The following is a 23,796-nucleotide window of genomic DNA, read 5'->3' as shown; positions in this document are numbered from 1 at the left end:
TGGCAGCTGCAGATGGAGTGCTCGTACGACTGCGCTCTGTGGACGAGCTTTCGCTTCTGGAGGAGGAGGAGGAGGAGAAGGGTCGAACGCCTACAGCCAACTGTTTCCTATACCGTGGGCTAGTTAGCACTGTCCCACCACCGCTGTCCCCTGTGGACCCTGCATCCACCACATTAACCCAGTGCGCAGTTGTGGACCATGCATCAGTTGTGAGGTGCACCTTTCCGCTCACTGACTGCTTGAGTGCATGGACAATGCGGTCTTTCACATGATGGTGGAGGGCTGGGATGACTTTGCGAGAGAAGAAGTGGTGGCTGGGTAGGTCATAGCGTGGTACTGCATAGGCCATGAGTTCGCGGAAAGCTGCACTTTCCACCAACCGAAAGGGCATCATCTCAAACGAGATTAGTTTGGCAATGTGGGCGTTCAAACCCAGTGTACGCGGATGAGAGACTGAGTACTTTCTTGACTTACTCATAGTGTCTGGGAGGGTGAGCTGGATTTGAGAGCTGCATATGGTGGAAGTAGCGGTGGACAGGGCGGACTGAGAGAGGGTTGATGATGGTGATGGAGTTGGTGTTCTTTCTGATGGCCTAGAATCAGTCTTTCGTTGATATAACAGTGGGATTCCCTGACTGCTGTGGCCTTGCAACGACACCTCAACATTTGCTGCTGTGCTAACCGGTGGGCTTACAGTGGGGGAAACAATGTAGCGTTGCTGACTACCTTCGTTGTGATCAGTTGCACATGTGGCACTTGAGGTTTGGTGTTGTGTCCACGCTTGCAAGTGCATGCTGGTTAAATGTCTAAGCATGCAACTGGTATTCAAATTTTTCAGATTTTTCCCTCGGCTAAAGGTCTTTGCGCACTTCTTACAGATAACCTTGGCCTGATCATGAGGATTTTGTTCAAAAAAGTGCCACACTGCACTCTTCCTACTTTGGCAGACATTTTGCGGCCTAGTACACTGTGATCTTTTGACCCTCTGGACAAGCTGTCCAGCAACTCTTTTGATGTTTGTAACCTGTCTTTGGAGTGCTCCGGGCCTGCCAGATAACAGCTGTTGCGATGTCGATGTCTGCTGTGGATGCTCCTCATCTGAGCTATTGGAAGCAGCACCCTCTTCCCCCAATGGATGCCAATCTGGGTCAACAACTGGGTCATCCATCACCTCCTCTTCTATGTCATGTGCACCTTCCTCTGTGTCACCGTGTATGGTGGTATAGTGTGCGGGAAGGGGCACCTGAGTCTCATCAGGGTCAGAATCTGGCTCTGTACACTGCGAGGACAATGTAGTGCTCTGAGTGAATGTACCAGCAGAATCATCCATCAGCGGCTGTGCATCAGTGCACTCCATGTCAGATTCATCTTGGCCTGGGTAATTCACCATTTCACTTGATAATCCAGGCATGGTATGTGAAAACAGCTCCATGGAGTAATCAGTAGTATGGCCTGCGTCATCCTTCAATCTTGGTTGGGGTGAAGGACACAAGGAAAGGTGTAGTTCATGAACATGAGCCTCCAATGACGACTCAGTGCTTTTACTTTTTACAACTGAAGAAGAGGAGGCGATAGAGCTGGAGGCTGAGTCAGCAATGTAAGACAAAACTTTTTCCTGATGCTCTGGCTTTAAAAGCGGTTTGCCAACTCCTAGAAAACTAAGCGTTCGAGGCCTTATGTAGCCAGACGATGACGCAGGCTCAACACCTCCTGCATTCGGTCCTATTTTGCTCTTGCCACTACCATCAGATCCACCACCAACACCATCATTACCAGCTGCCAACCCCCGCCCAATTCCACGGCCTCTTCCACCAGCCTTCCTCATTTTTGGTAGAAATGTAGACAAAATCCAACAAACTATATAGTAATGTAAAACAAGGTACAAGGTGTCTATAGGACAGGGGAGATTTTGAATTTCTGCAGACACTTGTGGACACTGGACACTTTTGGATTGTGTGAGGCCCAATGAATATCTGAGCATTATGTGACAGGCTCGATGGCACAGCTGTGACAAAAGTGACGAGAGGATAAGGGAGATTTTGAATTTCTGCAGACACTTGTGGACACTGGACACTTTTGGATTGTGTGAGGCCCAATGAATATCTGAGCGCTATGTGACAGGCTCGATGGCACAGCTGTGACCAAAGTGACTAGAGGATAAAGGAGATTTTGAATTTCTGCAGACACTTGTGGACACTGGACACTTTTGGATTGTGTGAGGCCCAATGAATATCTGAGCGCTATGTGACAGGCTCGATGGCACAGCTGTGACAAAAGTGATGAGAGGATAAGGGAGATTTTGAATTTCTGCACACACTTGTGGACACTGGACACTTTTGGATTGTGTGAGGCCCAATGAATATCTGAGCGCTATGTGACAGGCTCGATGGCACAGCTGTGACCAAAGTGACTAGAGGATAAGGGAGATTTTGAATTTCTGCACACACTTGTGGACACTGGACACTTTTGGATTGTGTGAGGCCCAATGAATATCTGAGCGCTATGTGACAGGCTCGATGGCACAGCTGTGACCAAAGTGACTAGAGGATAAGGGAGATTTTAAATTTCTGCACACACTTGTGGACACTGGACACTTTTGGATTGTGTGAGGCCCAATGAATATCTGAGCGCTATGTGACAGGCTCGATGGCACAGCTGTGACCAAAGTGACTAGAGGATAAGTGAGATTTTGAATTTCAGCAGACACTTGTGGACACTGGACACTTTTGGATTGTGTGAGGCCCAATGAATATCTGAGCGCTATGTGACAGGCTCGATGGCACAGCTGTGACCAAAGTGACTAGAGGATAAGGGAGATTTTGAATTTCTGCACACACTTGTGGACACTGGACACTTTTGGATTGTGTGAGGCCCAATGAATATCTGAGCGCTATGTGACAGGCTCGATGGCACAGCTGTGACCAAAGTGACTAGAGGATAAGGGAGATTTTGAATTTCTGCACACACTTGTGGACACTGGACACTTTTGGATTGTGTGAGGCCAAATGAATATCTGAGCGCTATGTGACAGGCTCGATGGCACAGCTGTGACCAAAGTGACTAGAGGATAAGTGAGATTTTGAATTTCAGCAGACACTTGTGGACACTGGACACTTTTGGATTGTGTGAGGCCCAATGAATATCTGAGCGCTATGTGACAGGCTCGATGGCACAGCTGTGACCAAAGTGACTAGAGGATAAGGGAGATTTTGAATTTCTGCACACACTTGTGGACACTGGACACTTTTGGATTGTGTGAGGCCCAATGAATATCTGAGCGCTATGTGACAGGCTCGATGGCACAGCTGTGACCAAAGTGACTAGAGGATAAGGGAGATTTTGAATTTCTGCAGACACTTGTGGACACTGGACACTTTTGGATTGTGTGAGGCCCAATGAATATCTGAGCGCTTTGTGACAGGCTCGATGGCACAGCTGTGACCAAAGTGACTAGAGGATAAGGGAGATTTTGAATTTCTGCACACACTTGTGGACACTGGACACTTTTGGATTGTGTGAGGCCCAATGAATATCTGAGCGCTATGTGACAGGCTCGATGGCACAGCTGTGACCAAAGTGACTAGAGGATAAGGGAGATTTTGAATTTCTGCACACACTTGTGGACACTGGACACTTTTGGATTGTGTGAGGCCCAATGAATATCTGAGCGCTATGTGACAGGCTCGATGGCACAGCTGTGACCAAAGTGACTAGAGGATAAGGGAGATTTTGAATTTCTGCACACACTTGTGGACACTTTTGGATTGTGTGAGGCCCAATGAATATCTGAGTGCTATGTGACAGGCTCGATGGCACAGCTGTGACCAAAGTGACTAGAGGATAAGGGAGATTTTGAATTTCTGCACACACTTGTGGACACTGGACACTTTTGGATTGTGTGAGGCCCACTGATATCTGAGCGCTATGTGACAGGCTCGATGGCACAGCTGTGACCAAAGTGACTAGAGGATAAGGGAGATTTTGAATTTCTGCACACACTTGTGGACACTGGACACTTTTGGATTGTGTGAGGCCCAATGAATATCTGATCGCTATGTGACAGGCTCGATGGCACAGCTGTGACCAAAGTGACTAGAGGATAAGGGAGATTTTGAATTTCTTCACACACTTGTGGACACTGGACACTTTTGGATTGTGTGAGGCCCAATGAATATCTGAGCGCTATGTGACAGGCTCGATGGCACAGCTGTGACCAAAGTGACTAGAGGATAAGGGAGATTTTGAATTTCAGCAGACACTTGTGGACACTGGACACTTTTGGATTGTGTGAGGCCCAATGAATATCTGAGCGCTATGTGACAGGCTCGATGGCACAGCTGTGACAAAAGTGACGAGAGGATAAGGGAGATTTTGAATTTCTGCACACACTTGTGGACACTGGACACTTTTGGATTGTGTGAGGCCCAATGAATATCTGAGTGCTATGTGACAGGCTCGATGGCACAGCTGTGACCAAAGTGACTAGAGGATAAGGGAGATTTTGAATTTCTGCACACACTTGTGGACACTGGACACTTTTGGATTGTGTGAGGCCCAATGAATATGTGAGCGCTATGTGACAGGCTCGATGGCACAGCTGTGACCAAAGTGACTAGAGGATAAGGGAGATTTTGAATTTCTGCACACACTTGTGGACACTGGACACTTTTGGATTGTGTGAGGCCCAATGAATATCTGAGCGCTATGTGACAGGCACGATGGCACAGGTGTGACCAAAGTGACTAGAGGATAAGTGAGATTTTGAATTTCAGCAGACACTTGTGGACACTGGACACTTTTGGATTGTGTGAGGCCCAATGAATATCTGAGCGCTATGTGACAGGCTCGATGGCACAGCTGTGACCAAAGTGACTAGAGGATAAGGGAGATTTTGAATTTCTGCACACACTTGTGGACACTGGACACTTTTGGATTGTGTGAGGCCCAATTAATATCTGAGCGCTATGTGACAGGCTCGATGGCACAGCTGTGACCAAAGTGACTAGAGGATAAGGGAGATTTTGAATTTCTGCACACACTTGTGGACACTGGACACCTTTGGATTGTGTGAGGCTCACTGATATCTGAGCGCTATGTGACAGGCTCGATGGCACAGCTGTGACCAAAGTGACTAGAGGATAAGGGAGATTTTGAATTTCTGCACACACTTGTGGACACTGGACACTTTTGGATTGTGTGAGGCCCAATGAATATCACAGCGCTATGTCACAGGCAGAAATTGGCTAGTGTATCACAAACTACAATGTGTATGTAGAATTGGGCAGAATAGGAATCTCCCTAGAGTGCAGGTCTGTAAGAACGGAACATGTCCTCGTTTTATTCTCACAGAGTGACACACTGATAGCTTCACTGTGGCTGTGATAACAGCCGTTACACGGTACTGTGTGAGGAGCGTACACCGCTGTATGGTGTGAAAAAATGCACGCTCAGAACCTCAGCAGGACAAAAAATTGGGATTGCTTTTAAAAAAGCAGTTTGTGGAGCAGTGGGTAAACAGCAATGCAGGAATGTCAGGAAGCCTTAGAAGGCAGCCCAACAACCAACACCACTGATACACCACTATATAGCCTCCCCTTGCACTGCACACACAGTGACTGATGTGTTGTACAGGCAAAATCGCTAGCAGCAGAAGCAGTTTTTTTTTTTTTTTCTTCTCAGCAGGACAAAAAAAAAATTGGGATTGCTTTTAAAAAAGCAGTTTGCGGAGCAGTGGGTAAACAGCAATGCAGGAATGTCAGGAAGCCTTAGAAGGCAGCCCAACAACCAACACCACTGATACACCACTATATAGCCTCCCCTTGCACTGCACACACAGTGACTGGTGTGTTGTACAGGCAAAATCGCTAGCAGCAGAAGCAGTTTTTGGTGTCTTCTTCCCTGCCTAACGCTCTCCCTACAAAATCATCATCAGCAGCAGCTCTCCCTATTCTGAGATCAGCATGAGTAACATGGCGGTCGGCGTGCACGCCCTTTTATACCCCCTGTGACGCCCCCCAAAGCAAGCCAATCACTTGCATGCCCTTCTGAAAGATGGTGGTGACCCGTGCCTATGTCATCACGTTGCCCTCAGTGTCCGTGGATCCTGATTGGCTGAAAAAGAGCGCAAAACAAACTTTTGAAACGCGACTTTGGCGCGTAAGTCGCCGACCTCGTGGCCGACCTCATCCTAGGGTCGGGTTTCGTTTCATGAAACCCGACTTTGCCAAAAGTCGGCGACTTTTGAAATTTTTCGACCCGTTTCACTCAACTCTACTAGGGACCAATGGTCCTATGTCGGTTGTAAAACCGCTGGTCCTTTTCCTGGGAGAGAGATAACTTATCCACCACTTGGTCCCAGATCTGGTGCATTCTCTCCACCACAGTGTCAACACCTGGGCAGGCAGAAGGCTCCACCTGCCCTGAAGAAAATCGAGGATGAAACCCAAAGTTACAAAAAAAAGTTGACATCAAAGTGGCAGAACTAGCTCTATTATTTAAAGCAAATTCGGCCAAGGGCAAAAATGAAACCCAATCATCCTGATCAGCGGAAATAAAACATCTCAAATACGACTCCAAGGTCTGGTTTGTTCTCTCCGTCTGCCCATTGGTCTGAGGGTGAAAAGCAGAGGAGAAGGACAACTGAATTCCCAGCTTGGAACAGAAAGTCCTCCAAAATCTAGACACAAACTGAACTCCTCTGTCAGATACAATGTTCTCAGGAATCCCATGCAAGCGAACCACCTTTTGCAAAAACAGGGGCACCAACTCAGAGGAAGATGGCAACGTAGGGAGTGGTACAAGATGAACCATCTTAGAGAACCTATCACAAATCACCCAAATAACAGTCATTCTCTGAGAGACAGGCATATCAGAGATGAAATCCATTTAAATATGGGTCCATGGCCTCCTGGGGACCGGCAAAGGCATCAACAACCCACTAGAGCGAGAACAAGGTTTAGATCGGGAGCAAGTCCCACAGGACTGCACAAAATTCCTGACATCACGAGACAAGGCGGGCCACCAAAAAGACCGACTCACCAGATCTCTAGTACCAAAAATACCTGGATGACCAGCCAATGCAGAGCAATGAACTTCAGACATCACCCTCTTCTTCCACTGGTCAGGAACATACAACTTTCCCCTGGGACAAAGCTCAGGTTTGTCCTCCTGGAACTCTTCCAGAGCACGTCTCAAATCGGGCGAGATGGCAGAAAGAACTACCCCTTCGCCTAAGATGGTAGCAAGCTTGGTCACTACAGGAGAATCAGCAAAGAAGCTCCTAGAGAGAGTGTCAGCCTTGACATTCTTAGTTCCAGGAAGAAAAGAGACCACAAAATCAAAACGTGTAAAAAACAAGGCCCACCTAGCCTGTCTAAGGTTCAAGCTTTTGGCCGACTCCAGATAAATCAAATTCTTGTGGTCAGTGAGGACCACGACTTGATGTTTAGCTCCCTCCAACCAATGTCTCCACTCCTCAAATGCCCATTTAATGGCTAACAGTTCCCGATTCCCCACATCATAGTTACGTTCAGATGGAGAGAACTTTCGGGAAAAGAAAGCACAGGGATTCATTTTAGATGTTACAGGATCCTTTTGGGACAAAACAGCTCCTGCACCAATCTCAGAAGCGTCCACCTCTACCTGGAACGGGAGTGAGACATCAGGTTGCCGCAAAACCGGGGCAGAAGTGAATCTTCGCTTCAGCTCCTGAAAGGAAGAAACAGCCTCCGGAGACCAATTCAACACATCAGCACCCTTCTTAGTCAGATCAGTCAATGGCTTGGAAATACTAGAAAATTTTGCTATAAATTTCCGATAAAAATTAGCAAAACCCAAAAACTTCTGGAGGGCCTTCAAAGAAGTGGGCTGAACCCAATCATAAATGGCCTGTACCTTGGCCGGGTCCATTTCAATAGTTGACGGAGACAAAATAAATCCCAAAAAAGAAATCCTCTGTACCCCAAAAAGGCATTTCGATCCTTTGACATACAGGGAATTCTCCCTCAAGATCCGGAACACAGTCTGAACATGTTCCACATGAGAATCCCAATCCTTGGAGAAGATCAAAATATCATCCAGATAGATAATCAAAAATTTATCCACAAAGTCTTGGAAAATGTCATTCATGAAGCACTGGAAGACAGAAGGGGCATTAGTGAGCCCAAAAGGCATCACCAGGTACTCAAAATGTCCCTCCGGAGTATTAAACGCCGTCTTCCATTCATCCCCATGCTTAATGCGGATAAGATTATACGCCCCCCTGAGGTCAAGCTTGGTAAACCAGCAAGCACCTTTAACTCTGGAGAATAGATCCGAAATCAGGGGTAGCGGATACTGATATTTAATAGTAATTTTGTTGAGGGCACGATAATCAATACAAGGCCTTAATGAACCATCCTTTTGGCCACGGAAAAAAAACCAGCACTTAAGGGTGAAGAGGATGGTCTAATATGACCCTTCTCCAACGCCTACTTAATATAGGATCGCATAGCCTCTTGCTCGGGTACAGATAAATTGAAGAGCCGACCCTTGGGAAATTTACACCCCAGGCTCAGTTCAATTGCACAGTCATAACTCCTATGAGGAGGCAAAGACGCAGACTCATTCTCACTAAATACATCATAAAAGTCCGCCAAATAGTCAGGAACATCATGCGACTGAGGAGAGGTGGAAAAAAACGGAGCCTCACTAAGGGCCCACCGACAACCCCAACTCACCACAGACACAGATTTCCAATCCAAAACTGGACTATGAATTTGCAACCAGGGAAACCCCAGAACAATGGTATCATGCAAATTATGCAACACCAAAAATCTGCAATTTTCTTGATGGTCTGGGGCGACCCGCATTACCACCTGGGTCCAAAACTGAGGTTTATTTTTCGCCAAAGGAGTGGCATCAATCCCTCTCAAAGGGATAGGCGTCCGCAGAGGTGTCATCGGAAATCCACAACGTTTAGCAAAATCCAAGTCCATTAGGTTCAGGGCTGCTCCCGAATCCACAAAAGCCTTGGCGGAAAATGTGAACAGGGAGCAGATCAGAGTAATTGCCAGAAGAAACTTAGGTTGAATACCACCCACAGAAAACGTGTGTGCAAAACGTTTCTCTCGTTTAGGACAGACAGAAATAATATGCGAGGCATCTCCACAAAAAAAACACAGCTTATTACGCCTTCTGAACTCCTGACGTTGCTCCCTGGACAAAACTCTATCACATTGCATAGGTTCAAACACTTGTTCAACAGGTGGCAACACCTCTCGTGCAGTCCTGCGTTCATGTAAATGCCGATCAACCTGAATGTCTAATGACATAGTATCGTCCAGACCAGAGGGAACAGGAAATCCCACCATAGTATCTTTTACAGCTTCTGACAAACCCTTCCAAAAGAGAGCTGCCAAGGCATTATCATTCCAGGTAGTAAGGACCGCCCACTTTCGGAATTTTTGACAGTACAATTCTGCAGAATCTCGACCCTGGCTCAATGCCAACAGGGCTTTTCAGCCTGATCAATAGCATTAGGTTTGTCATACAACAACCCCAAGGCTTGAAAAAATGCGTTCACATTAGTCAGAATAGGATCATCAGGTTTCAAAGAAAGCGCCCAATCCTGGGGATTGCCACGCAGCAAAGAGATGACAATTTTAACCTGCTGCGCAGAGCTCCCTGACGAGTTAGGCTTCAAGGCAAAAAATAATTTACAATTATTTTTGAAATTCAAAAATTTAGACCGATCCCCAAAAAACACATCAGGAGTAGGCATCTTTGGTTCAGCAGCATGTGAATGAGCAAGGTAGGCGGAAATTCCCCGCACTTCCGCAGCGAGCTGCTCCACATGATCAGACAATTGCTTTATCTCCATTGAGAGAAAAAAAAAATTCCCCCTACGCCTCAGAGATATAGAGGAAAAAATATACACACTTTTTTTTACAATTCTTTCCTGCTATTGAGTACCCTAGGATCTGTGGTATGGCTGGTGATTCTGTTATGAATGAGTGACCGTAGGAGGCAAAAACAGAAATACTAGCTAAGTCCAGAAAACCAGAGAAGTTGGCAGCTATCGGATTGCAGACCCCTGAACCTATCAACAACAACTAGCAGTAGCCGTGGGGGTTCCTACAGTGCCCTAGACCCCTCGATCACAGCCAGAGAACTACATAGCCTAAAGACAGAAAGGGAAATCTAAACTGCCCCAGAGCAGACCCCAAAGCAATAGGCAGCCCCCAACATATAATGACGGTGAAGCAAGATGAAAAAACACTCACACAGATAGAAAGATAGGCTGAGCAAATGATGGGGCCCAAGCTAACTAAATAGGACAGGATAGGAAAGCTGTTGTCTGCAATCCGCCAAAAACCCTATCAAAACAAGGGCCAACAGGCTGATAGGGAAAAAGGCCCTGAAGACTCTAGGCTTCAAAAGACTATATCAGCACTCAGGTATTTTCTGAAGACAGAGCAAAAAGGAATTCAACTCACCCCAGCAGGGAATGGCAGAAATTGAGAAAAACAAGGCAAAACAAAACAAAACACAAATACAAAAAGCAGTGCAGAAAACTTAGCTTTTGAGGAGACTGGTCTCCTAGAATCCTTCAGAGAGATCACCAGCAAGGCAGAAGGGTGTCGGCTGCCTTATATCCAGTCAGCAATTCCGATCACCCAGTCATCATCATCATACCCAGGTGCTTGGTAATCAGCCTCACTACCTTCCTTCACTAGAAGAGGGAGTTCATCAGACCTCAATGGTGAAGGGGAAAATGAACTCACAACAGGGGACAGCATATGGGGTAGACAGGTCAAAGAAGAGAGCACAAATGGGAGAAGTCACCACATGGTGAAAGAGAGTGGATAGGTGGGTGAGCACATGGAGAGGGGAGAGATTCTCAGCGCTGCAAAGCCTGCCCCCATCGTGACATTACTGCCCTCCCGATGTGATAGCATTGGGCCTCCATCTAGTACTGTGTGTGTGTATATATATACAGTGGGGCAAAAAAGTATTTAGTCAGTCAGCAATAGTGCAAGTTCCACCACTTAAAAAGATGAGAGGCGTCTGTAATTTACATCATAGGTAGACCTCAACTATGGGAGACAAACTGAGAAAAAAAAATCCAGAAAATCACATTGTCTGTTTTTGTTTCATTTTATTTGCATATTATGGTGGAAAATAAGTATTTGGTCAGAAACAAAATTTCATCTCAATACTTTGTGATATATCCTTTGTTGGCAATGACAGAGGTCAAACATTTTCTGTAAGTCTTCACAAGGTTGCCACACACTGTTGTTGGTATGTTGGCCCATTCCTCCATGCAGATCTCCTCTAGAGCAGTGATGTTTTTGGCTTTTCGCTTGGCAACACGGACTTTCAACTCCCTCCAAAGGTTTTCTATAGGGTTGAGATCTGGAGACTGGCTAGGCCACTCCAGGACCTTGAAATGCTTCTTACGAAGCCACTCCTTCATTGCCCTGGCGGTGTGCTTTGGATCATTGTCATGTTGAATGACCCAGCCACGTTTCATCTTCAATGCCCTTGCTGATGGAAGGAGGTTTGCACTCAAAATCTCACGATACATGGCCCGATTCATTCTTTCATGTACCCGGATCAGTCGTCCTGGTCCCTTTGCAGAGAAACAGCCCCAAAGCATGATGTTTCCACCACCATGCTTTACAGTAGGTATGGTGTTTGATGGATGAAACTCAGTATTCTTTTTCCTCCAAACACGACAAGTTGTGTTTCTACCAAACAGTTCCAGTTTGGTTTCATCAGACCATAGGACATTCTCCCAAAACTCCTCTGGATCATCCAAATGCTCTCTAGCAAACTTCAGACGGGCCCGGACATGTACAGGCTTAAGCAGTGGGACACGTCTGGCACTGCAGGATCTGAGTCCATGGTGGCGTAGTGTGTTACTTATGGTAGGCCTTGTTACTTTGGTCCTAGCTCTCTGCAGTTCATTCACTAGGTCCCCCCGCGTGGTTCTGGGATTTTTGCTCACCGTTCTTGTGATCATTCTGACCCCACGGGGTGGGATTTTGCGTGGAGCACCAGATCGAGGGAGATTATCAGTGGTCTTCTTTGTCTTCCATTTTCTAATTATTGCTCCCACAGTTGATTTCTTCACTCCAAGCTGGTTGGCTATTGCAGATTCAGTCTTCCCAGCCTGGTGCAGGGCTACAATTTTGTTTCTGGTGTCCTTTGACAGCTCTTTGGTCTTCACCATAGTGGAGTTTGGAGTCAGACTGTTTGAGGGTGTGCACAGGTGTCTTTTTATACTGATAACAAGTTTAAACAGGTGCCATTACTACAGGTAATGAGTGGAGGAAAGAGGAGACTCTTAAAGAAGAAGTTACAGGTCTGTGAGAGACAGAAATCTTGATTGCTTGTTTCTGACCAAATACTTATTTTCCACCATAATATGCAAATAAAATGAAACAAAAACAGACAATGTGATTTTCTGGATTTTTTTTTCTCAGTTTGTCTCCCATAGTTGAGGTCTACCTATGATGTAAATTACAGACGCCTCTCATCTTTTTAAGTGGTGGAACTTGCACTATTGCTGACTGACTAAATACTTTTTTGCCCCACTGTATATATATATATGTATTAGTTTATATACGTCAAATATGGTGACAGATTTCCTTTAACTTCTATTGGCAGTGGAAGACACACCAGGCTATACATTTGCAGATAAATGGCTATCCATAAAAAGGCATAAAGACAGCGCAATCATTTCTGGGGACATTTACGTCTGCTCTAACCTTAGCACAGTGGGAAAGCTTGCTAATGACCCAGTGGGCTGAAGTGGTGTCCCCCATCCTGACAGGAGATGCCCAGAAGGCCTACTTGGACCTCAGTTGGGATGATGCCCTGGACTATGAGAAACTTAGAGGTGAGATCCTTGCCCGACTGGGGGTTAATACTTATGTGCAGACTCAATAGGTGTTTCAGTAGTCTTTTGCAAAGTCTTGCCTCACCAGGTGTCAGGCATATGACTTGCTACAGCTGGACAAAAATGGCTTCAACCTGAGACATTAACCCATTACCAGATGATGTAGAGGGTGGTGTTCGACCAGCTAGTAAGAACTCTGCCAACTGCTCTTCAGCGTTGGGTGGCCAAGGGGATCCCGGCACCCTAGACCAGGTGGTCAGCCTGACTGAGCGGTATACGGCCACTCAGGACTTTATATGGGACTCTGCTCCACTACTGTTATCACGCCAGGGCCTGCCAGCCCAGGAGCCTGGGAAAGGTCCACAATCTTCTGCTGGGGCAAATCAGGACCGAGCCCTCACTGAGGAAGTACCCCGGAGTGACAGTGACAAGAAACCCATTTCCCCTAAACTGGCCCGGAGGTCCATTCGTGCAGCATCTATTAACTGTGGGTGGTGCCAAGGGCCATGATATGTGGCTGCCAACTGCCTCATGACAGCTGAACCAATGGACTGCAGGTATACTCGCCGTATGTCGATGTATGCCCAGGCCGTTTTAACCATGGATCCGCTTGTCCCAGTGGATGAACCGCATCTGTGCCAGGTGCGCATCAATGGACACCAGGCCGAGGCCCTCCTGGACTCGGAGAGCCTGGTGACACTGGTACATGGGTCATTAATCTCAGGCTTAGAACCCACTGGGAAAAATGTGGATGTTGTAAGCATTCATGGTGAACGCCGCGAGTGCCCAAACAGTGGAGGTTTCATTTGTTACGCTCTGCGGGGAAATTAAACATGTCGTGGGGGTAATGAAGACCCTTCCTTATAGTGCTGTCCTGGGAAGGGATTTGCCCCTCTTCTTGTCTATATGGAAAAAATAAAATTAACCCTCCCAGGGTAAATGTTATTCTGTGGAACCCGAAGATCCTTAGTCAGGGATACCTGCCGTAGGGGTCGCCAACCTAGGGACAGAGTGTAACCCCAATAGGTTCCCCTAGAGGGATTGGCAGGAGAGGTCGAGGAGAGCCCATCGATCCCCGAGTTGGGAGTGTCCCCTGGTACGTTTGGGACAGCTCAGCTCCAGGATTCCACTCTGACCCAGCCGTGGGAAAGAATAATCAAGGTAAATGGGGAGGCTCAACAACCGGGTGCAGAGACGGTGTTCCCATGTATAGCGATCAACCAGGAGTTACTATACAGGCTTGATAAAATCTGGGATGAGGTGGTAAAACAACTGGTAGTGCCCCAATCCTACCGTCAGGCGGTGCTCAAAATGGCTCACACTCATATGCTGGGAGGGCACCTGGGGGGTCAAAAAGACACAGGGGCACATATTGCGGCTCTTTTGGCCTGGGGTCTACACTGAGGTACAGAGGTTCTGCAAAATGTGTCCTGAGTGCCGGCTAACCTCACCCACCGCAAACTACGGGAATCCGTTGGTATCTCCACCCATTACACAGGGACCTTTTGAACGGATTGAGATGGATTTGGTAGGGCCAGTAGTGAAATCCGCCCGGGGCCACCAACATATATTAGTCATCGTAGACTACACTACCCGGTACCCGGAGGCCATTCCGCTTTGGCATACTGTACCTCGGCTAAGATTATTGCTCGGGACTTGTTTGCCAAGTTCTGTCGCCTTGGGCTACCGAAGGAGATCCTCACTGATCAGGGGACTCCTTTCATGTCCAAGGTGACAAAGGAACTGTGCAAGCTTCTCCAAATTAAACAGTTGAGCACGTTGGTGTATCACCCTCAGACTGACGGGCTAGTCGAGCGCTTCAAATAAACCCTCAAATCCATGTTGCAAAAGGTAGCTTCCAAGGATGGAAGGATTGGGACATGTTGCTGCCCTTCTTGATGTTCGCAATTCGCGAGGTAACGCAGACTTCTAAGGGATTTTCACACTTTGAACTACTGTATGGCAGACATCCTAGGGGGCCTGGTGGACGTAGTCAAAGAGACATGGGAGCAGGAACCTACGCCACATAGGAGTGTAACTGAGCATGTGGCAAGTATGCAGGACTGGATTGAGGCAGTCAGACCTATAGTAAAAGGTGCATCTGATGGATGCCCAGGTCACACAGAGCCGAATATATAACAAAAAGGCCACGGTCCGCTCGTTTAGAGCAGGAGATCGGGTTTTGGTTTTGGTGCCCATCACCGAAAGCAAGCTTATGTCAAAGTGGCAAGGGCCATAAGAAGTTCGGGAAAAAGTGGGGGAAGCAAACTACTGAGTTTACCAGCCCTGGAAAAGAAAACCTGAACAGTTGTATCACGTCAATCTGTTGAAAGCATGGAAGGACCGGGAGTGTATGCTTATGGATGTGACTCCAGACATGTCATCTGGGGTTCCTCCGATATTTGCCTGGACAGAGGCCGAGAGAGGCAAAGATAGGAGACTCTCTCTCGAAACAGCAGCGGCGAGAGGTGCGGAAATTTGTGAGGATGTATTCTCAAGACTACCCGGTCGTACCTCAGTCATCTAGCATGACATTGTCACTGAGCCTCACGTAAGGGTACGAATGAAACCATACTGTGTGCCCAGGACTGGAGTCAAGCCATAGTAAGTGAGGTAAAACAAATTCTCCAGCTGGGAGTAATTGATGAGTCCCAGAGTGAGTGGGCTAGTGCCATTGTACTAAAACAGAAGCCTTACGGTTCTGTAATGATTTCCGTAAGTTGAACAAGGTGTCGAAATTCGATCTTTATCCAATGCCCCGGGTGGACGAACTGATCGAGCGACTGGGTCAGGCCCAGTACTTTACCACACTCGATTTGACCAAGGGTTATTGGCAGGTAAAATGAAAAAGTTTTGAATGTTCCAGCTCCTTAAAATTTCAAAATCTTTATTGATCCACTAAAAACAATGTATGGCAATAAATCCTCAAGTAATTGGATCTACACTGGGGGTACAGAGCAGAGGGTATAGCGACACGTTTCGATCTACAAACAGATCTTTGCTTTCATTTTGGCTATTACACGTCCTGTCAAGATGGAGTTCCGGGCACTTGTGGTTGTCGGTGAGCTGGTTGGGGCTTTTTAGTCCATTTGCTTTTCTATATATGTTATTGGCAGGTGCCTCTTACAGAGTCGGCAAAATAAAAGACCGACTTCATAACACCGGAGGATCTGTATCACTTTGTTGTCTTGCCCTTTGGACTAAATGGGGCACCAGCCACGTTCCAGAGGCTGCTGGACATAGTGCTAGAACCCTACTGGACGTATGCGTCAGTGTACTTGGATGACATCATCATCTTTAGGACTAACTGGCAGTACAACCCAGTACAAGTGGTAGTAGATTAGCTCAGAACCTTGTGCCTGACAGAAAATCCCAAGAAATGTGCGATAGAGCTTGAGGAAGCACAGTACTTAGGATACATGATCGGCCGTGTAGTTATCAAACCCTAAATAAATAAAATTAAGGCCATACAGAACTGGCCCGACCGGTTACCACCAAACAGGTGAGAGCATTTCTTGGCATCATGGGGTATTACTGGAGGTTTATACATAATTTCCCTGGGAAAACAACACCCCTAGCCGATCTCCTAAAGGGAAAGAAACCGGTCATGGTACAGTGGAACCCTCAAGCGGAGGAAGCATACCTGTCTATGAAGGTGGCACTGTGCGGACAGCCCGTCCTCATTAGCCCCAATTTCAAGAGAGACTTCATCGTACAGATGGATGCATCTAACGTTGGCCTAGGAGCGGTCCTGTCGCAGGAGGTGAACGGAGAAAAACATCCTGTCACCTAAGTAGTAAACTCAACCCTGCCGAGAAAAATTATAGCGTAGTGGAAAAGGAGTGCCTGGCCATTACATGAGCCTTGGAGTCCGTATGTTATTATTTGCTTGGTCGACTATTTCGCTTGGTGACAGATCATTCACCCTTGGTCTGGATGAGAAGTTCCAAGGAGAGGAATGCTTGGGTCACCAGATGGTTCCTGTCCTTGCAAAATTTCAATTTCGCCATGAAACATCACTCAGGGAAGTCGCAGGGAAATGCGGATGCCCCATCACGGGCCCCCTGTATTGTGACAAGTGTTCAACCCCACAAGTATGAACAGAGGGGGTATATGTGAGGCAGTGAGGGTGATCATATGCGAGGGTCACTATGCATCCCCCAGGATGCACATAGAAGCGTATTGAGGCTGCGGGAGTGCATTGCAGTCACAGACATAGCTGTGATTCCAGTGCAAAATAAAAGTAAGTTTGGTCTTGGGCAAGCTATTTGCCCAAGGCACATTTAAGAAAACCTGGCATGGGCTTTTATTTTTGGAACAAACTACAGGATGATAGTGGGGCAGTTTGCTCCCTCCAGACAGGGTCTTACAAGTGACCCATGGCCACAGATTCCATTTAAAAACCCTGCAGCAAAGGTTGGGTGGGTTAGTCTTGGTTTGCAAACTGCAGAGCAGGTGGCTCTGCAAGGTTCAGCCTGTGTGAAGTAACACTGAGCCAAGTGATGCCAAAAAGCCTGGCACTAGAGATGAGCGACTTTGCCTTTTTTATTAGGGTCATGTCGGGTTTCATGAAACCCGACTTTCGCAAATGTCACGCCGAACGAAATCGGACGACTATAGGGAAAAGTCGGAGGCCGACTGAAACACGAAACCCATTGTAAGTCAATGGGGAAGCAAAGTTGGCAGGGAGTGGAGGACAGTAAACACACCTACAGTGCCCATTTCAATGCCAAAAACATCAATTCTTATTACTGAAGCTTGTTAACCTTAATTTACTTAATAATAATAGTTACGCATTGAAAACTGGGGGTTATTTGGCTAAAGTTGTGGGGGGGTAGGGCTGGCTCCAGGTTTTCGTGTGCCCTGGGCCAAAGAGTGTCAGTGCGCCCCTTTAACACATACCACAACTCATGATGCTCCGATACGGCACAGAAATATAAGTATAGTACAATGACAAATACTTCACTGCTTCAATGACATGACTGATCTATTTTAAATTGTACAATAGCTCAAAAAATGGACAGTATATTACTCCATAAAGTATTATGGCCACCACATTGTGCGCCATACAGAATAATGAGCCCCATATATTTCTCCATACAAAATAATTGGTCACTCACATATAATGTTCCATACAGTATATGATGAGCTCCACATAATGCTCCAGTATATGATGGGCCTCATGGATGATGCTCCAGTGTATGATGGGCCCTAATAATGCTTCATATATAATGGGCTCCATTTCTAATGCTCCAGTGTATAATGGGCCCCGTAAATGCTGCTCCAGTGTCTGATGTCCCCAATCTGGAATGCTTCAGTATATGATGGGCCTCATGGATGATGCTCCAGTGTATGATGGGCCCTAATAATGCTTCATATATAATGGGCTCCATTTCTAATGCTCCAGTGTATAATGGGCCCCATAAATGCTGCTCCAGTGTCTGATGTCCCCAATCTGGAATGCTCCAGTATATGATGGGCCTCATGGATGATGCTCCAGTGTATGATGGGCCCTTATAATGCTCCATATATAATGGGCCCCATTTATAATGCTCCAGTGTATCATGTGCCCCATAGATACTGCTCCAGTGTCTGATCTGCCCCATTTTTAATGCTCCAGTATATGATGGGCCTCATGGATGATGCTCCAGTGTAATATGGGCCCTAATAATGCTCCATATATAATGGGTCCCATTTCTAATGCTCCAGTGTTTAATGGGCCCCGTAAATGCTGCTCCAGTGTCTGATGTCCCCAATCTGGAATGCTCCAGTGTATGATGGGCCCTAATAATGCTCCATTTATAATGGGCCCCATTTCTAATGCTCCAGTGTATAATCGGCCCCATAAATGCTGCTCCAGTGTCTGATGTCCCTCTTTTAGAATGCTCCAGTATATGATGGGCCCCATTTTTAATTAACCCAGGCATGGTATGTGAAAAGAGCTCCATGGAGTAATCTGAAGTGTGTGCTGCCACATCCTTCACTTTTGGGGTGGGTGAAGGACACAAGGAAAGGGGTTGCTCCTGACCAGAAGCCTGCACTTACGACTCAGTGCTTGCATTTTTTTAAACTTCAGAAGAGGAGGCGATAGAGCTGGAGGCTGTTTCAGCAATGTAAGGCAAAAACAGTTCCTGATGCTCTGGCTTTAAAAGCAGTCTACCTACTCCCAGAAAAGGGAGCCTTACAGGCCTTCCAGAGCTACACCATGATGCAGGCTCAACACCCCCTGCCTTAGCTGCTATTGTGCTTTTGGCACTACCAACAGATGCACCACCACCACCATCAGTATCAGGTGGCCCCCCATGCCCACGTCTGCATCCTCTTCTACCATACTTCCTCATGTTTTGGAAAATGGACCCAAAATACCAGCAGATATATGGTACTGTATCAGAAGCGTACAGCTCTATACAGTCTAGGGATAACAGTAAATCTCCAAACAAGACTGTTTTTAGGACTTTATTGGATGTAAATAAACTAGCCAGAAATCTAACATTAAAATGTAACTTTTACAATGATAATGACCTACAGGAAAATGTGTTTTCATCTGCAAATTCTGTTGAACATGATTCTAATATAATACCAATGTTTCATGAATTGAAAAAAATCTCTGATTTGCGACAATTAGAGTCAGAATGTAGAACTTACGACTCCTCTTCTGATAGTTTTTCAACCTCTAACCCCTTTTTCTACCCTATTCAGTCTAGGCCATCTATCCTAGATACCTTTCAGGAAAAGGTGGAGGCAGATCTTGTTGTTCTGGACAGAAATACTAGTATTGATAAAAACAATCTTAATCCTCAAGAAATTCTGGCACTGCAAGATCTGCAATCCAACACAGGTTTAATCATTAGGGAAGCAGATAAGCGGGGAGGGGTCGTAGTTCTGGACTCTTCACTTTATTTTAAAATAAATCATGATATTCTATCTGATGAAAAAACCTACCTACATCTCCAGGGAGACCCTACTAATTTTTATAAAAGTAAAATGGATAAATTACTTCAGGATGGTTTGGAGGGGGGCATTTTTTCTCAGAAAATATATGAATATTTAAAAGTGGATTTTCCTATTATCCCCATTTATCATGCTCTCCCCAAACTCCATAAAGGTATCTTTCCACCACCATTCAGGCCTATTATATCAGGCATAGGTTCCCTTGGAGAAAAGCTGGGTGCTTGGATAGATCATTTTTTGCAACCTTTAGTTAGGGACATGCCAGGCTTTCTGAGAGACACCAAATCTTTAATAAATAATTTAAATTCTATCTCATGGCAAGGAGGCTATATGTGGCTGACTTGTGATATTGTCAGCCTATATCTGTCTATACCACACTATGTAGCCATAGATTGTCTTCAGGTGTTTCTCAGGAAACATAGCTCTTATCCTCCACAGACTCAAAATTTAATTATCACAGCTATTAATTTTTTGTTGACTCATAATTATTTTTCTTTTGATGGGGAATTTTTTCTTCAGAAGTGTGGCGTTAGCATGGGAGGGAAATTTTCCCCCTCCCTTGCTAACATTGTGGTTACCATTTTTGAAGAATTTTATATTTTTGATGATGATAATAATTTTTCAGAACATATAATTTTTTATACACGTTATATTGATGATCTATTATTTATCTGGAAGGGAGATGTTGCTACAGCACAATCCTTCATAAATCATCTCAATCAAAATTCTTTTAACCTTAAATTTACTTTTTCTGTCCATCCGTATACCATCAATTATTTGGATGTGACTCTTTTTGGTAACCACAACATAATTGACATTCTTCCCTACCATAAGGAAACTGACTCCAATTCCATTTTGTTAGCCAGCTCATGTCACCCTCCACATACGGTGAAAAATATCCCTATTGGAGAATTGATCAGACTTAAACGTAATTGTTCTAGGTCTGATCTTCTCCCACATGAAACTAATAAAGCTATTACCAAACTTAAACATAGGGGGTATTCCAACTGGTGACTGAACAGAGCCCAAAAGATAGTGAATCAAATTGATAGATCGGATCTTTTTTCAGACCATCACAAAAATAAACACAATATCAATCATCAATTAACTTTTTCTACCAATTTTTCTCCGCAATTCAAGGATATTGTAAAAATAATACAAAACATTTACCGATTTTATCACAGGATAATTTACTTTGCCATATTCTAGAAAAAAATAAAATTAATTTCGTAGCAAAAAGGGCGCCCAATTTAGCCCATATTTTGTCACCTAGTTTAGTAGTCAGTAATAATAATAAAAAAAGTAATTCCAAAAATTGGTTATCATGTACTGGCTTTTTTGGCTGTGGGCATAATTTTTGCATTTCATGTAAACATGTTAAGAAATGCAAATCATTCACTTCTATGTTTACTGGTTTAACTTACAACATTAGGGATTTTATTAATTGTAATACCCCTAATGTTGTTTATCTTATTGAATGTACTTCTTGCTCAATTCAATATGTAGGTTGTACGACTTGTCCTCTTAAACAGCGGATACGCAGACATATGTCTGATACACTAAATCCTTCCGCAGTAAATGTTTCTGCAGTCTCGAGGCACTTTATTACTATTCATAATAGGTGCCTGGATTCCCTTACATTCATTGGCATTGAAAAGGTGTACAAACCAACTAGGGGAGGGGACCACCGCAGAAAGATTCTCAATCGAGAGTCTTTCTGGATCTACAAATTGGGTACTAGAGTGCCGCATGGTATGAATAAGAGGAGAGATCTAATCATGCAGTATTCTTAGGCATCCCTTTCTCTTCCATGTTACCCTATTTTCCCCATAACAAAAGAAAAGGGAATATAAGTAGGAAGAGGGAAACAAAAGCAGGAAGAAGTAACAGGGAAAAAGAAAAAGGAAATGGTAATTTTTTATTTTTTTCCCTTTTTGTCAATAAATTGTACATAAATTGTTTGTGAAAGGCAAGACTCTTGTTATAATACCATCAAAATATACTATGGCTTCTTTATAACATTAATGTGTGTTTTTTAACTGTTTACATTATACACTAGTATTTTTTCTTTTTTTTCTCTTTCTTTTTTCCTCTCATCTTTTTTGTTATTACAATTTTTTTGTGTGTTGGTCTCCATCCTTTGCACAGTTGATTTAAATTTGTTTTTTTCATGCTAAACGAATGGGTGTGTTTTTCACCTAATTGGTTCACCTGTTTTCTTGATGTGTTTAAATATTTGCTTGGAGACCTTTCTTACGCATTCCATGATTAAGCCCTTTCAGGGTGAAACACGTAGGAAATTGCTCCCCTCCATACGCCTCTTTATGTCGCTTTTACTTGATGGTATGAAGATTTTATATTCTCAATAAAGCAATTATTATTTTATCTCCTGGAGACGCTGGAAAAATCCTTCTTTATGTTGTGCAAACAGTAAATCTCTGTATATATTTCATGAGTCATACACAGACGCTAACAAACTCAGTATGGATTACACAATAAAATAAAAAGTTGAAAAAGGGTACAGTATCACGAGATACAAGGTATATATAGTATAGTGTAAACATTCTGAATCTCCGTATACATTTCAGGAGGCAGACACAAACGCTCTCAGGCCCAGTATGGATTACACAAGAATAAGAAAAGCTGTAAATGGGTAATGTAACACAAGCGTACAGCTGTATACAGTGTTGGGGTAATCTTAAAGCTCCTAATATATTGCCGGAGTAACAGACAGACATTCACAGGCTCATTATGGATTACACCAGAATCTAAATAGCTAAAAAGGTTACTGTATCAGAAGCGTACAGCTGTATACAGTGTTGGCCAAATTTGAAATATCGGTATATATTTCCGGAGTCACCCTCAGACGCTCACTCAGTCTGGGTTTAACCATAATAAAAAATGTTGTAAAAAAGGTACTGAATAACAAGATAGCAAGTATATTTATTATAGGGTACAATTGAAATCTCTGTATACATAGTCCTGTAGTCACTCTCAGACGCTTACTCAGTATGGATTTGACCGTAATACTAAATGTCGAACAAAGGTACTGTATATCAAGATACAAGCTGTATGGAGTATAGGGTAAAAATTGGTATCTCCGATTCACCATATATATAGAACGCGTAAACCACACACGCTCACTCCCAATGGATGATACCATAATTACAAATTTTTAACAAAGTTACTGTATCAGCACATACCAGGTGTATCCAGTCTAGGGGTAATTGTAAATTTTGGTCTATACAGCCGGAGTCAGACACAGACACTCACAGGCTCACTATGTATTACACCAGAATTTAAAAAGTAGAAAAAGGGAAAGGTATTTGAAGAGTACAACAGTATACAGTGTTGTAGTACTTTTAAATCGTCGTATATATTTCAATCTAAGTAAGCCAGTACAGACTCTCCGCTACTGGAAACTACATGGATACAAGTACAGACGGAAAGTCGAGTGTTAGCAGAAATTTGGGAATTACTCATCGCGGGAAAACCTCCTGGTAGAAGTTGCAGAGGCGATGCAGACCCTCAATTACTGTGTCTGTGGAGACAGCGAAAACGGTTCTTTGTGAAGAAAGGATTGCTTTATCGCAGTAGCATGGATCACATCACCGTTACTCGTCTCCATCAAATAGTGATCAAAGTGAGAGATGTAGACATGGTCCTCACTGCCTATCATGATGTGTCCAATTTTGGGCACCACATTTTAAAAAAGACATCAACAAACTGGAGCAAGTTCAGAAAAGAGCGACCAGAATGGTGACTGGTCTGCAAACCCTGTCTTATGAGGAAAGGTTGCAGGATTTGGGAATGTTTAGTTTGCAAAAGAGAAGACTGAGAGGAGACTTAATAGCTGTCTACAAATATCTAAAGGGCTGTCACATTGTAGAAGGATCAACTTTATTCTCATTTGCACAAGGAAAGACTAGAAGCAATGGGATGAAGCTGAATGGGAGGAGACA

This window comes from Dendrobates tinctorius, unplaced genomic scaffold (assembly GCF_039654945.1).
Source record: "Dendrobates tinctorius isolate UK_male_01 unplaced genomic scaffold, ASM3965494v1 ptg000046l, whole genome shotgun sequence".
In the NCBI taxonomy this organism is placed as follows: domain Eukaryota; kingdom Metazoa; phylum Chordata; class Amphibia; order Anura; family Dendrobatidae; genus Dendrobates; species Dendrobates tinctorius.
The sequence above is the reverse complement of the archived record's forward strand: the minus strand, read 5'-3'. Positions refer to the sequence as shown.